The sequence below is a fragment of the Bos grunniens genome, chromosome 1, assembly GCF_055505025.1.
Source record: "Bos grunniens cultivar Pamir isolate PY7600 chromosome 1, Bosgru_T2T1.0, whole genome shotgun sequence".
Classification (NCBI taxonomy): domain Eukaryota; kingdom Metazoa; phylum Chordata; class Mammalia; order Artiodactyla; family Bovidae; genus Bos; species Bos grunniens.
Window position 1 is genome coordinate 57,803,814 of NC_141165.1, and position 12,670 is coordinate 57,816,483.

General features: G+C 34.7%; 1 protein-coding gene across 2 annotated transcripts in view; it reads left to right on the forward strand.

The window, feature by feature from the left end:
• Nucleotides 1–12,670, forward strand: part of SERPINI1 (serpin family I member 1) — an 83,007-nt gene that overhangs the window by 963 nt on the left and 69,374 nt on the right. The window lies entirely within an intron of this gene.

Here is a 12,670-nt window from a genome sequence, read left to right on the forward strand (position 1 = left end):
AGTACGAAACCATATGTGGTTTCTTTGACTATAATTAAATACCTGTAGATGGAAATATGTTTTTAATTCTAGATAAAGATGAAAGTCCCATCTACCTTTGTGTAACTATGACAGAATTACAGCCTTTTTTTAAAAAGAAAGGTTGTAAAAAGCTATTTGCCCAGTTCATTTTCTTTTTGTTACAGAGGTTCCCCCAGATTACATAGCTTTTAATCATAGTAGCATATTGCAGCACATTTTGCCCAGAAATGCTTTCTTTGTGACAGTTGTATATTTCAGAGTCTGCCTGAATACTTTAATTTGGGATTTTTTTTTTTTTTTTAACTAGGGTCAGTAAAATGGAATAATTGCCTTCTATTTTTTTGTTTCCATGGTTTGCTGATTCACTCATGATTTTTGGATTTTATTTCTGTAACACACACAGAATTCTTTTCTGAAAAGAAATGGCTAGAAAAAATTCATAGCTTAAAGTTCAATCCTACTGAGCGCTACCACTGATAAGCCTAAGTGACTTATCAATGTATATACTCCAAAAGCCCCTCCCATAGTCTCACAATTAGAGAAATATATAGGGGACACATGTTAGAAAAACAGTGTCTTTTTAGATTGTACTCAAGTAGATCAAGTAAGTATTAGAAGCAACAAAGAGCTTAGAAGGAAGAAAAGGCAACAGTAGCCACTAAACTTCGCAACTATGGTTAAGGAAGGGATTTTATCTTTGCTGCATCACCAGAGAGTCTGTGAATCTACATATAGCTGATATGACCTGTGGAAATGATTTTAGGTGGAAAAATGGGTACTAGGGTGTAGTTAGGTTTGGAAAAGATTGTGTTTGCCCTTGTTATTTCTGATTAAGTAGATCATCCTGAATCAGTCTGTTTCTGTCTCAGGCTCTGCTACTGATTCATTTTGTGAAACTGAATACTTGCTGTCACTGGGTTGTTTCTACCATGTAATAATAATAATTAAGAATAATACTGGCACTGAAGTTCTTTCAGGGTCTTTATCAAAAGATCTTTTTGACAGGGTTTGGTTGGGAGTCAGTTAGTAATCAAGTAAATAAGATAGAAAATACATACCAAAACAGTTGAAATTCAGATGTACTTTGAGTCCCAACTATTTATAGGTCTTGATGCTTTGAAGCATCAAAAAGGAATTCTCATTATGAATGAATGAGTCTCTGGTATTAACAGAATTTTTCACCTTTTTCCAAGATATGGATCTTTTTTATTGTGTCAGTGTAAAAGATTGGGTTTCTGTATCATTTGAGAATAAGAAAACCATGTTTTTATAAGGAAGAAAATCATTGGCAGTATGTGGCACTTGAGTATTTGTTACCTTGAACTCTTGACACGTTTTAAATTGGTGTTCACACTAAATCTCAGAATTCTTAAATGTTACTGGTGAGAAGTTCCTCATATGACAGTTTATAGTTTTCTGTGAAGCATTACTTGGATTAAAAGCACATTATTCTGCTCTTTATTTTTACTATTTGCGTATGGCTATCAGAGTATGTATAGGATGAGAAAGGAAAAAAAAATCAGCAGAATGCAGAATGTCTCTCAAGTGGAAGATGCTCATGGGATTAGTATCCTTTAGCTGAAAGACCTGGTTAATTTCAAATTACAATATATATTGGACTTTTTTTTTACATAACATTCTAACTCTAAGCCTATTGAGTAAAAATAATTGAGTAGCATGGATTTCTCTCTAACAGGAGGATTCACTGTTGCATGCAGCACAAAAGAATAAGATTTAAAGGTTCAAGATCAAATGGTTTTGATGTGGGACAGGAATAGGTGGCATAGAGGACAAGGGGGGATAAATATGAGGAAAAATGTATGAGATACATACCCTTAGCAAGAGAAAAAAGAGATTTGATCCTTTTTTGGTTGAATGCCTGTAAGTGATTTCATGACCTTTTTTTCCCCCCAAGTTATTAATTTCTAGAGGCCTACACCCATTGTGGGAGACAGTACTTTCCTACATTATCATTTTAACTGAAGCCAAATAGACATTAATTCATTACATGTTGAATAATCATCGGTTATTGAAGCAAAGTGGAAAGACTACTGCAGGTGTATACGTATACGTGAAACTTAGTATTATTTGGGTATAATATTAAAAAGTAAAAACTGAGGTTTTCCCCTAAATAACAGAAGTACTTGAACTAGACACTAAAGCAAGATACCCCTTGCTTCCTGCCCCTGCCACCTTTAAAAGCCATCTTCTAAAGTTAAACACTGCTTTGAGGATCAAGATTAATTGTCATACAGAGGTAAAGATTTGTTTCTGTTTTATTTTCAGTCTTATGTTTAATGTCAGCATTTAGTCATTAAAGTTTGGTTAACTGTGTTTTAAGTAACAATTATTAGCTCCTGGAGACTCTATGCTCCTTTCCTATCTTTTGCTCTTAGCACCAACATCATGCCCAGCAGAAAGAAGTTGCCCTATAACCACTTACTATTTCAAGAACTTGGAACCAATACTTCTTTAATGTATGTGTTGAGACATCTTGCACTTTGATGAAGAAGTCAGTTGCCCTCACAGAATAATTACTCTACATTAGGCCTTCTGAGAATGTCTTTGTGCTGTTTAGCCTTTACCAAAGTGTTACTTGAGCCCGATTTGATTCCAACTGGGCTGCAAAGATTTACCTACAACTTTGTGTGCCCCCATTTCTAAATTCATCGCAGAGACAAGGAATTATAGGCAAGGAAAAGGGCTCTCCTGCTAGTGGCACTTAAGATCTGCCTTCTACAACCAGAGGAACCTGTGGCTCACCACCATACACCTTAATAAGATACCTTTGTTGAAGCTTATCTATTAAAAATCATATTTCATTCTATAAAAATTGAATTTACTCTTCCATTTTTTCTAATCATTCTTTTTTTAAAAAGTCAGATTTATTGTGTTTAAGCACATGTGGATTGGGCATTTATTGTTTTTGTACTTGACCTTCCAGAAACAATCTGATTAGTGTTAGAATTAAGAATTCAAATGTGATTTTCCTTTTATTATTATAAGACCTTGAGAATTTAATTGTAAATAGTTCTTTAGCAGTGAATTTAATAAGGGCAGATATTTAACTTGTCTTTTGTTTACTTTTTAATATGCCTGTATTAGCATACTAATAGATGGAGTTTGACTTAGATGATTGATTAATCTTCATGTTTCGATGGCATTACTCTTTAGCTCAGCACAGTGTCTTGTATAGAGTTAGCTGAGTTCCTGTCTTCCTCACCAGATGTGTAGTATCTTCAGAATTAAAACTGAGTTTCATTTCCCTTGGTATTTACTTTGACAGCCTTATACATAGTTTAACAATAACAGTCATTATATTTTGACAACCTATAATGAAGCATTCTACATTTTTCACAAACAAGTACAACTAGAAAAATGAAATTTTCTTAGATATCTCTTTTTACACTAAATTCAGCCCACTGCCCACAACAGTTGCTTATATCAAGCTAAATATAAATATCACTGCCTTTTCCTGGATTTCTGAATGAATAAACATTGCTTAGTTAGTGGCAACTTTGCATGTGTGTATACTTTAAATATAAATTTATTAATTCAAAGCAGTTTGGAATTTGTGTGGTCTCTCGTTGTCTCTAGAACTGTGCTGACTTAAAGGTGTACTTTTATGTAACATTCCCCACTATACACATATATACGCATTTTTTACTTTTTTTTTCCTTAACGCCTGAAAGTAGACTTAAAGTACGTGAATACAACATGAGGCTTTCCCTTAACTAAAACTTAACTGCTCTTGAATATTCTATTTTCAGTGAAATGGTTACAATGGGAGACCGTACTCAGACTTATTAAATTTAAATTATTCAAGTATTTGTCGTCTTTGAGCCAGCATGGGCAGAGGATGAGTTCTGAGACATTGACAGAGCTCAGTGCTGGCCTTCCATACAGCACAGCTGCTCAAATGCGCCTGGTCCCTCAAGCTCAAGCCACTGCTTCAAGGCCCTCTTCTGGTTCAGGCTAAGAAAGGAAAGCCTTCTGATCCCACAGCTCATAATTTAGTATGGGAAGGAAGGCAGATGGAATTTACTTTGATTTAATTACTTCATTTTCCTAAGTGTATTGTTTTTCCCAGATATACCAAAGTTCCCAGTAACAGTAACTCAAGTGTCAGAAAGTATTTCTGTAGCACAGTCTAGCAATTCAGTGAATACCTATCAACCCATAGTTTGTTTTTCTGTTAGTATCTTAACATTTTTGAAGGGACCTCCAAGAGCTCACTGGGATACTTCTGATATTTTGCCCCCATTGGACTGCTTCTGTCTTTTTCTTGATAACCTAAATTTTGTTCTGAAACCTAAGTTTTATTTGAGGTCTTTTAATCCTATATAACTTAAAGAGTTAATTTTATTGTTTTTTCACCTTTTAGTAGTATGCTATAGATACTGTATTATGATGTATAATTTTTGCCATTCGCTTGAATTAAATCAGTTATTGGAGCAGTTAATTGTTGTGTACTTCACAAAGTAATTTAAAATCACTGAAGCAATTAATGCCTTTTAGATACATCCAGCCTCCCAGTTAGGTAACCTCTACTAACGATCTAAATCTCTTTTAAAAATAAATGTCAGTAACAAAATTATAAAGACCTAATAATAGCTATTAATTTTTTAGTATAACAACAGATTTAGTTAATAATTATTAATATATAATTAAACATTTTGAAGGAGAAAGAAGTCTTATTGTCCAGGGTTATGTTAAAAACCAAATTTCATTTACATTATGTGGCCAAAATTAATTGACAATTTAAAAAGTAGTTCTTAAGTATGTATCAGTTAGAAATGCTTTCAGCTGCAAGTTTCATGCACAGTGACATAAAATAATGGGGATTTATTTTTTTTCCAGGACAAAAAGTCTAGAAGAAAGTGGTTGTGTCCTTTTGTTTAGAGGCTAGTTGAATGTAGTCAGGATTTTGTCTTCACACTTTCTCTTGTGCCTGATACAAGATGGATGCTTCTGCAGATGAAGACATCATATTCTAGTTTAGGGCAGGAAGACTGAGGAACAGCTTGTACCTATTGAGTTTTTCTCTTTTAATAAGGAAATAAAAGCTTTTCCAATGACCTCTACCAAATGTCCACTGTGGACTTAGTGGCCCATGGCATGTAGCTACCCCTAGCATTAAGGGATGTTGAGATATCAAGGACTTTGGGCCTTTGTAGTGGATGAAGCAGGGGAACAATGGTTTGAATGTAATTTGGGGTAACCAATCAATAGTGTTAGCCATAGTCTGATAATTAAAATTATACTAACTTTACTAACTTTAAAATGTATTCCATCTTCTGACTCATTGTTTCCTGTTTGTTCATTTGGGTTTTTGTTTGTTTTTCTCCCCAGGTTAGAAAACTCTAATCTTCTTACACCAAGTTTTCGTTTCTGACTACCAGAGTTGAAGTCTCTGGGCAAAGGCATTTCCCAAAGACTGATGATATCTCTAATTAAAAGACCATCTAGCCAAATCACATATAACACTTGCCCTGTTCTGTTCATTACAGATATTTTCTGCAGCATTGAAAGGATGTTTCTATTTTTAAATCTGCTTTAAGCCTCAACGTATCAAAGAATCTTCATATAGGTCAAATTGAAAAATATAGGTGTAGTGTAAATGAAAGAACAATTGAATAGTAAACAAAGCTTAAAAACAAATGCTATCTATCAAAAAAAAAAAAAAAGCCAAAAAAGCCACTGCTTCATAGACAGGAACTCACTCTCAAAAAATTTAATCCTGGAAAATGGTGTTATTACCATTTTTAAAATGTAAAAAATATTACCAACATCTATACACTGATTATTACCTAAAGTATTACTCATTCTTATAAAGATACATCATAGGACTTATTAGAGTTTTGTAAATTATGATTCCTGATAAGAAAGTGTGAAAAAAGTTGAAACTGAGACAATGGAAACAAGTATTTCTTCTACACTGAAAGAGCTCATAGTCAAAGATGTTGACCATAGGACTCTTGGCTATATTGCAGTTGTCTGTATTTCCATATCAACATCTTTATTGTCCAGTTCTTAATATTTCCTTTATGTGAACTTATATCAGTGGTTTTATTGAGGCAAAACTCTAGATATAGTCATGTAAATTTCTAAACTACTATAATCTGAAGCATCGAGTTGGGTGTTACACAAAGATGCAACAAAATACATAAAATCATTACTCCTTGGCATAATCTTTTGTCAATATGTTTAACAAAAGATGACATTGTAAGATATATTTGTATAAACAAGGACATGTGATTTAGGATGATGGCATTACAATAGTTGCTGTGACACATGTCCAGAAGCAGAAGAAATTGAACTATGTGGTAATAAAGGAAGGCTTTGAAAAATAAGTAGGCCAGTGTGGTGTGCTGGTGAAGAGCAGGGGACCACAACCTATGGCTGTGGCATACTATCTTTTTTTGTAAGTCAAATTTATTGGAACAGCTTTGTGCATTCATTTATGTATTGCTAAGACTGTTTTCTTGCTACAAGAGAAGAGTTGAGTCATTGTGGCAAAGATCATATGGCCCACAAACTTAAAATATTTCCTATCTGGTCCTTTTTAAAGTTTGTCAGACACTGGTTAAGAATGTGGGTTCTGCTGTTGTACAAAACTGGGTTAAAATTTGGTTTTGTAATCTGTAGCTTAAAGAGATGTTTATATTGATAGAGGGAGATTTCACATAAAGTACATTGTATAATACTTGGCATGTGTTACATACTTATTAAATATTTTATTAAATGTTAGATTTTATTTTATTATGACTTATTATTTTAAGTGAATTATAACTTTTAATTCAAGTAGAAATTAGAATCTCTAAAGTTAAGTACTCCCTACCCCTGAAATAAAAGTTCAGGAAGCTGGGAAGCAAATCATCTAATCTTAAGAAATTTTCAGGAGTTGCACAAAATGTTATATAGAGACAGGGATCTTGATGTAAGAGATGAACAAATGTACAGAATAGTAAAACCAAGACTTTAAAATACAATTAATAAAGACTGACTAGCATATTGAATATTGTAGGAAGCTATGAGAGTCAATTAAAGAGAAATTAAGATACTTTATTAAAACTTAGAGGAAAATGAAATTTTTAAGTGAATTTAATAAAGAAGAGACATTACTACTAGCCTTGGAAAAATAAAAGATAGTAGTAAGGAATACTATGAACAATAATATGATAACAAATTAGGTGACCTAGATGAAATAGACAAATAAGTACAAAAACACAAACTACCAAAACAAGAAGAAATAGGAACTCTGAATGTAAACTCAGAAGTCCTTATGTCAAATCTGACAACAAATAAAAATTATATACTGTAATCAAGTGTGATCTATTCCAGAATGCAAAGTTGGTTGAACCTGAAAATCAGCAGTGTAATATACCATATCAGTAGAACAAAAGTCACATGATCATCTGAATAGATACAGAAAATCATCTGACAAAATCCAATACATCTTCTTGGTGAAAACACTCAACAAACTAGGAATAGAAGGGAACCTCCTCAACTTACAAAGGACATCTGCAAAAAACCCATAGGTAACATCTTTCTTAATAGTGAAAGACTGAATATTTCTCCTTAAGATCAGGAGGGATGTCTGAAGAGATGTCTCCTTTCATCTTCTATTCAGCATTGTGGTAGGGGTTTTAGCCAGGGCAGTTGTCAAGAAAAAGTAATTAAAAGCATCCAGATTGGAAAGGAAGAAGTAAATCTATCTCTATAGATTAACTTATATTTTATATAGAAAATTCTAAGAAATACACACATATACACAAACTGTTAAAGTTCAGGAAGGTTATAAGCCATAAGAGCATAATAAAGATTTCAGTTGTTATTTTTTTATACGCTAGTGAACATTCAAAAACAAAATTAAAAGCAATCCATTTACAATAGCATCTAAAAGAATTAAATATTTAAGAATACATTTAATAAAGGAAACATAAACTGGAAGGTAATTTGTGTTAGAAGAATTAGAAGACTTAATATTGTTAAGATGGCAGCGTTCCCCAAGTTTAATCTACAGATTTAATGCATCAAAATATCAGCTGCCTTTTTTTGCAAAAATTCATAAGCTGATCTTAAAGCATTTAAAAATGCTAAGGACCCAGTGGAATAGAAAGTTCAGGAAGAAACCCTTACATTTATGGTCAGTTGATTTGCAACAAGAGAACAGATAGTCATCAACAAATGATACTAAGATAATGATATATTGTGCTTAGTCTCTCAGTCGTGTCTGAGTCTTTCTGACCCCATGGACTGTAGACCACCAGGCTCCAGGCTCCTCTGTGCGTGGGGATTCTCCAGGCAAGAATACTGGAGTGGGTTGCCATGCCCTCCTCCAGGGGATCTTCCCAACCCAGGGATCAAACCCAGGTCTCCGGCACTGCAGGCAAGTTCTTTGCCATCTGAGCCACCAGGGAAGCCCAAGAATGCTGGAGTGGGTAGCCTGTCCCTTCCTCAGGGACTCTCCCCAACCCAGTAATCGAACCGGGGTCTCCTGAATTGCAGTTTTCTTTACCAGCTGAACTATCAGGGAATCCCGTGATATCCACATGTAAAGAGTGAAACTGGTCGCTAACTCACACCATATGTAAATGTAACTCAAAATGGACTGCAGGCCTAAACAGAAGAGCTAAAACTATAAAACCCTTAAAACATAAGGAGTAAATTGTCATCATCTTGCATTAGTCAGTGGTTTCTTAGGTATGACGCTAAAAGCATAAGTGACAAAAGAAAATAAAAGTAATCATATTTAAAACTTTGCGTTTCAAATGACAAAACCAAGAAAGTGAAAGCATAAGCCACAGGAGAAAATATTTGCCAATCAAACAAATCTCTTCTTGAGAAGAGACATTCATAGGACATATATTCACAGCCACTATGCTATGCTATGCTAAGTCACTTCAGTCGTGTCCGACTCTGTGCAACCCCATAGACGGCAGCCCACCAGGCTCCCCCGTCCCTGGGATTCTCCAGGCAAGAACATTGGAGTGGGCTGCCATTTCCTTCTCCAATGCATGAAAGTGAAAAGTGAAAGTGAAGCCGCTAAGTCGTGTCCGACTCTTAGTGACCCCATGGACTGCAGCCTACCAGGCTCCTCCATCCATGGGATTTTCCAGGCAAGAGTACTGGAGTGGGGTGCCATTGCCTTCTCCTAGGTGGCTAAAATAAAAAAGACAATAACAAATACTAGTAAGGATGTGGAGAAAATTGAACCCTCCTAAAGAAAGGATGGCATCACCAACTCGATGGACGTGAGTCTGAGTGAACTCCAGGAGTTGGTGATGGACAGGGAGGCCTGGCGTGCTGCAATTCATGGGGTCGCAAAGAGTCAGACACGACAGCGACTGAACTGAACTGAACTGAAATTCTTGGTGGGGCTGTAAAATGGTGCAGCCACAATGAAAATGGTTTGCGTGTGAAGTCACTTCAGTCATGTTCAACTCATTGCGACCCTGTGGACTGTAGCCTGCCAGTCTCCTCTGTCCATGGGATTCTCCAGGCAAGGCTATCAGAGTGGGTTGCCATGTCCTCCTCCAGGGATCTTCCCAAATCCAGGGATCAAACTCATGTCTCTTAGGTCTCCTGCCTTGGCCCGTGGGTTCTTTACCACTAGCACCACCACCTGGGAAGCCTGAAAATGGTTTGATTAATCCTCAAAATATTAACCATATATTTAGCATATGACCCAGCAGTTCCACTCTGGACACAAGCCCAGAGAATTGAAATAAAAATATTTCCATACAAGAACTTTTACACAAATGTTTATAGTATTGTTATTCGTAATAGACAAAAAATGAAGACAGCCCAGTGTCCCTCAATAAATACATGGATAAGCAAAGAGTTGTACAACAATGCAATGGAATATTACTTAACCACAGAAAAGAATGAAGTACTGATAGACGCTACAATACGGATGACTCTTGAAAATACTATTCTAAACAAAGCCAGACACAACAGGCCACATTTTATTCTGTATAAAATATCCAGCATAGCCAAATCCATAAAGGCAAAAAAAGTAGATTAGTGTTAAGGGACAGGGGAAATGGAGAGTGACTGCTAATGGTTAGAGGGTTTCTTTCTGGGGTAAAATGTTCTAGAACTAGATAGCAGTGATGATTGCAGAGCTTTTAAAAACTACTGACTTGTATGCTTTAAAAATGAACATATAAAAAGTGTAAGTGAATATAATATGAGGTGATTGTTTTTAAAAATAAGAGTTATAGAAGATCAAATTATAAGGAATCCAGACCAGCAGATAAAAATGAAGGAAATATTCTCATTATATATGATTTGGCCTTAGAACACCAGACAAAATTAATGGAGACTGAAATCCAGCCACACTTTGGTAAACTTGTTTTATTTTTTAATTTTAAAATGAAGGGGGAGAAAAGAACCTAAAGTACTCCAAACAGATAAAAATAAAGGGAGTAAAAACATTAGCTTGTGATCAGACTTCTCTTCTGTGGCATTTAATGACAGAAAGTAATGGAATAATGTATATACAGCTACAATGAAATAAGTTTATGATTCAAAATTGCTTATCGAGATGAGCTAGGGTTCAGTGTGAAGAGCAAAAGAATGATCTTCTCAGCCATACAAGGGCAGACACACACACACACACACCACCACTGCTACAACAACAAAAAATGCTTACTTTGCTGGCCAACTAATCAGAATCAGGGATTCAGGACTGGAACTATAAAGTGATGAAGTGGATGACATTTATTTTGTTTTGTTTTATTTTTGTGTTTTTGTTTTTTTTGTTTGTTTTTGTTTTGTTTTGTTTTTGTGTAATAAAGTTTTATTAAATTATAAAGGAGATAGAGAAAGCTTCTGACATGGGCATCAGAAGGGGGCAGAAAGAATACCCCTGGATGACGTTTAAATAAGCTGTTCCTATTTTGTTTCTAAACAACTCAGATGTTAAAAATGATTCTTATAAGATGCCTTATGGTAGAAAAAATAATGTTCTGTGTCAAATACCCCAGATCACTTCAAAAACACAGAGAAGGATGTATAAGAAAGAATATTAAATCCCTTATTTTACAGATTGTGGAGTCAGTAGATGTTGTTTTATTCTTCATATTCACAGAAAAACAGTATTTAAGAACAGAGGAAATATGTGATCTATGCAAAAAGAAAACATAAGAAGCATGACAAAATGCTAAGCAAATATATTACAGTTATCAACAGATTTACTCTCTTATTGAAAGGTAGAATCTGCCATGGTGGATGAAAAGCAAAAACTTGTTTTTAGAGACAATGCTAAGCAAAGTAGCATCAGTTAAAGTAAAAGAATGGCAATGCAATAATAGACAAAAATAAATTTAATAATACAGAGTGACATATTTGTTAGGTGACAGAATTCAAAGCAAAAACTTTAATCTGGTCAGTAAAGACAATTTATATTGGAAAAGATATAATACACACTGAAGCTTTAATAGCCATGAATCTATTCATGCTGGTCATGTCGCCTTAAAATACATAAAACAATGTGACACAGAAAACATTTTGTTATCAGATCTTTTGTTATCAGATCTGGACTCTAGGGAAACAAGTAAATAAACATGTAAAGCTGAGAATAAGGAAAGGACAAAAGTAGAATTTGGGAGGAAGCAGAAGTGATCACAGTGGCCCAGAAGTGATAGCAGTGATGATATAGATTCAAAGAAGATCTGGGATACAGAATCAACAGGTTTTGTCCCTTTATTAGCTACAAGCCAAGGATTTCAAAACAAGTCAGAGGTCAGCCCACACGTGTGTGTGTGTGTGTTTAAATGTCAGTTTTCCACAACCATTCTCTCTTCTCTTATATTGAACTCCTTGGGTCCCATTTATCACCTTGCCTGCTCCCACTTCCCATGCCAGCCTCTGTGGGCATTTCAGTGTATGACCCCAGGGATGCAGTAAGGGAGATGGCTAAGGAAGAATGACTAAGAAGGTTGTGAATCTGAGGAATAAGAGGAAAATGAATCATTGTAGTGGTTCAAAAAGTAACAATTGTATACACTTAAAAATGTTAAGATAGATTATTTTTTACTACAATAAAAAATAAGTTTAGAGACCTAAAAATGTGGTGATAATTATAAATCAGCTGAAGCATTTAAATCTGTGTTAAGAGGATTATGTTCATTTATCTACATTCGATTTGCTTCATTTCGTAAAAAGTACTGGCTTACTTGACATTGAAACATCCCTATGAAAAAAGGGTCTCCTTGCTTTTAGATTAAGGAAGTCAGCTTTAATTAAAATATGTCTCATTTCCTTTCTTTTCAGTCTTAAAATTTTTGTCGTTGCTTTAGTTTACTTTCATATCATCTTCCTTTTTCTGTCACCCTAATTGGAAAATTTTAGTTTTTGATTTGACACCTGCTTCTTAACTGCCACAAAACATATTAATTATGCTTTTACTATTATAGAAACATAATGTTCAGCTAGCTAACTAGCATGAATAATCCATCACTAAGAATCATTAACTACAGTAATTGCTGTCTTTATACAGGTAAAGACAGTCATTTGATGATATGGCTGACAACTTAAAATCATAAGCCCAGTTTCACTTTAAATATAATAGTGTACCAGCTGATATTTCAAAAAATGTTTTCCTCTTTCTCTCTCTTAGAATAACTTTTAGAAAACCTTT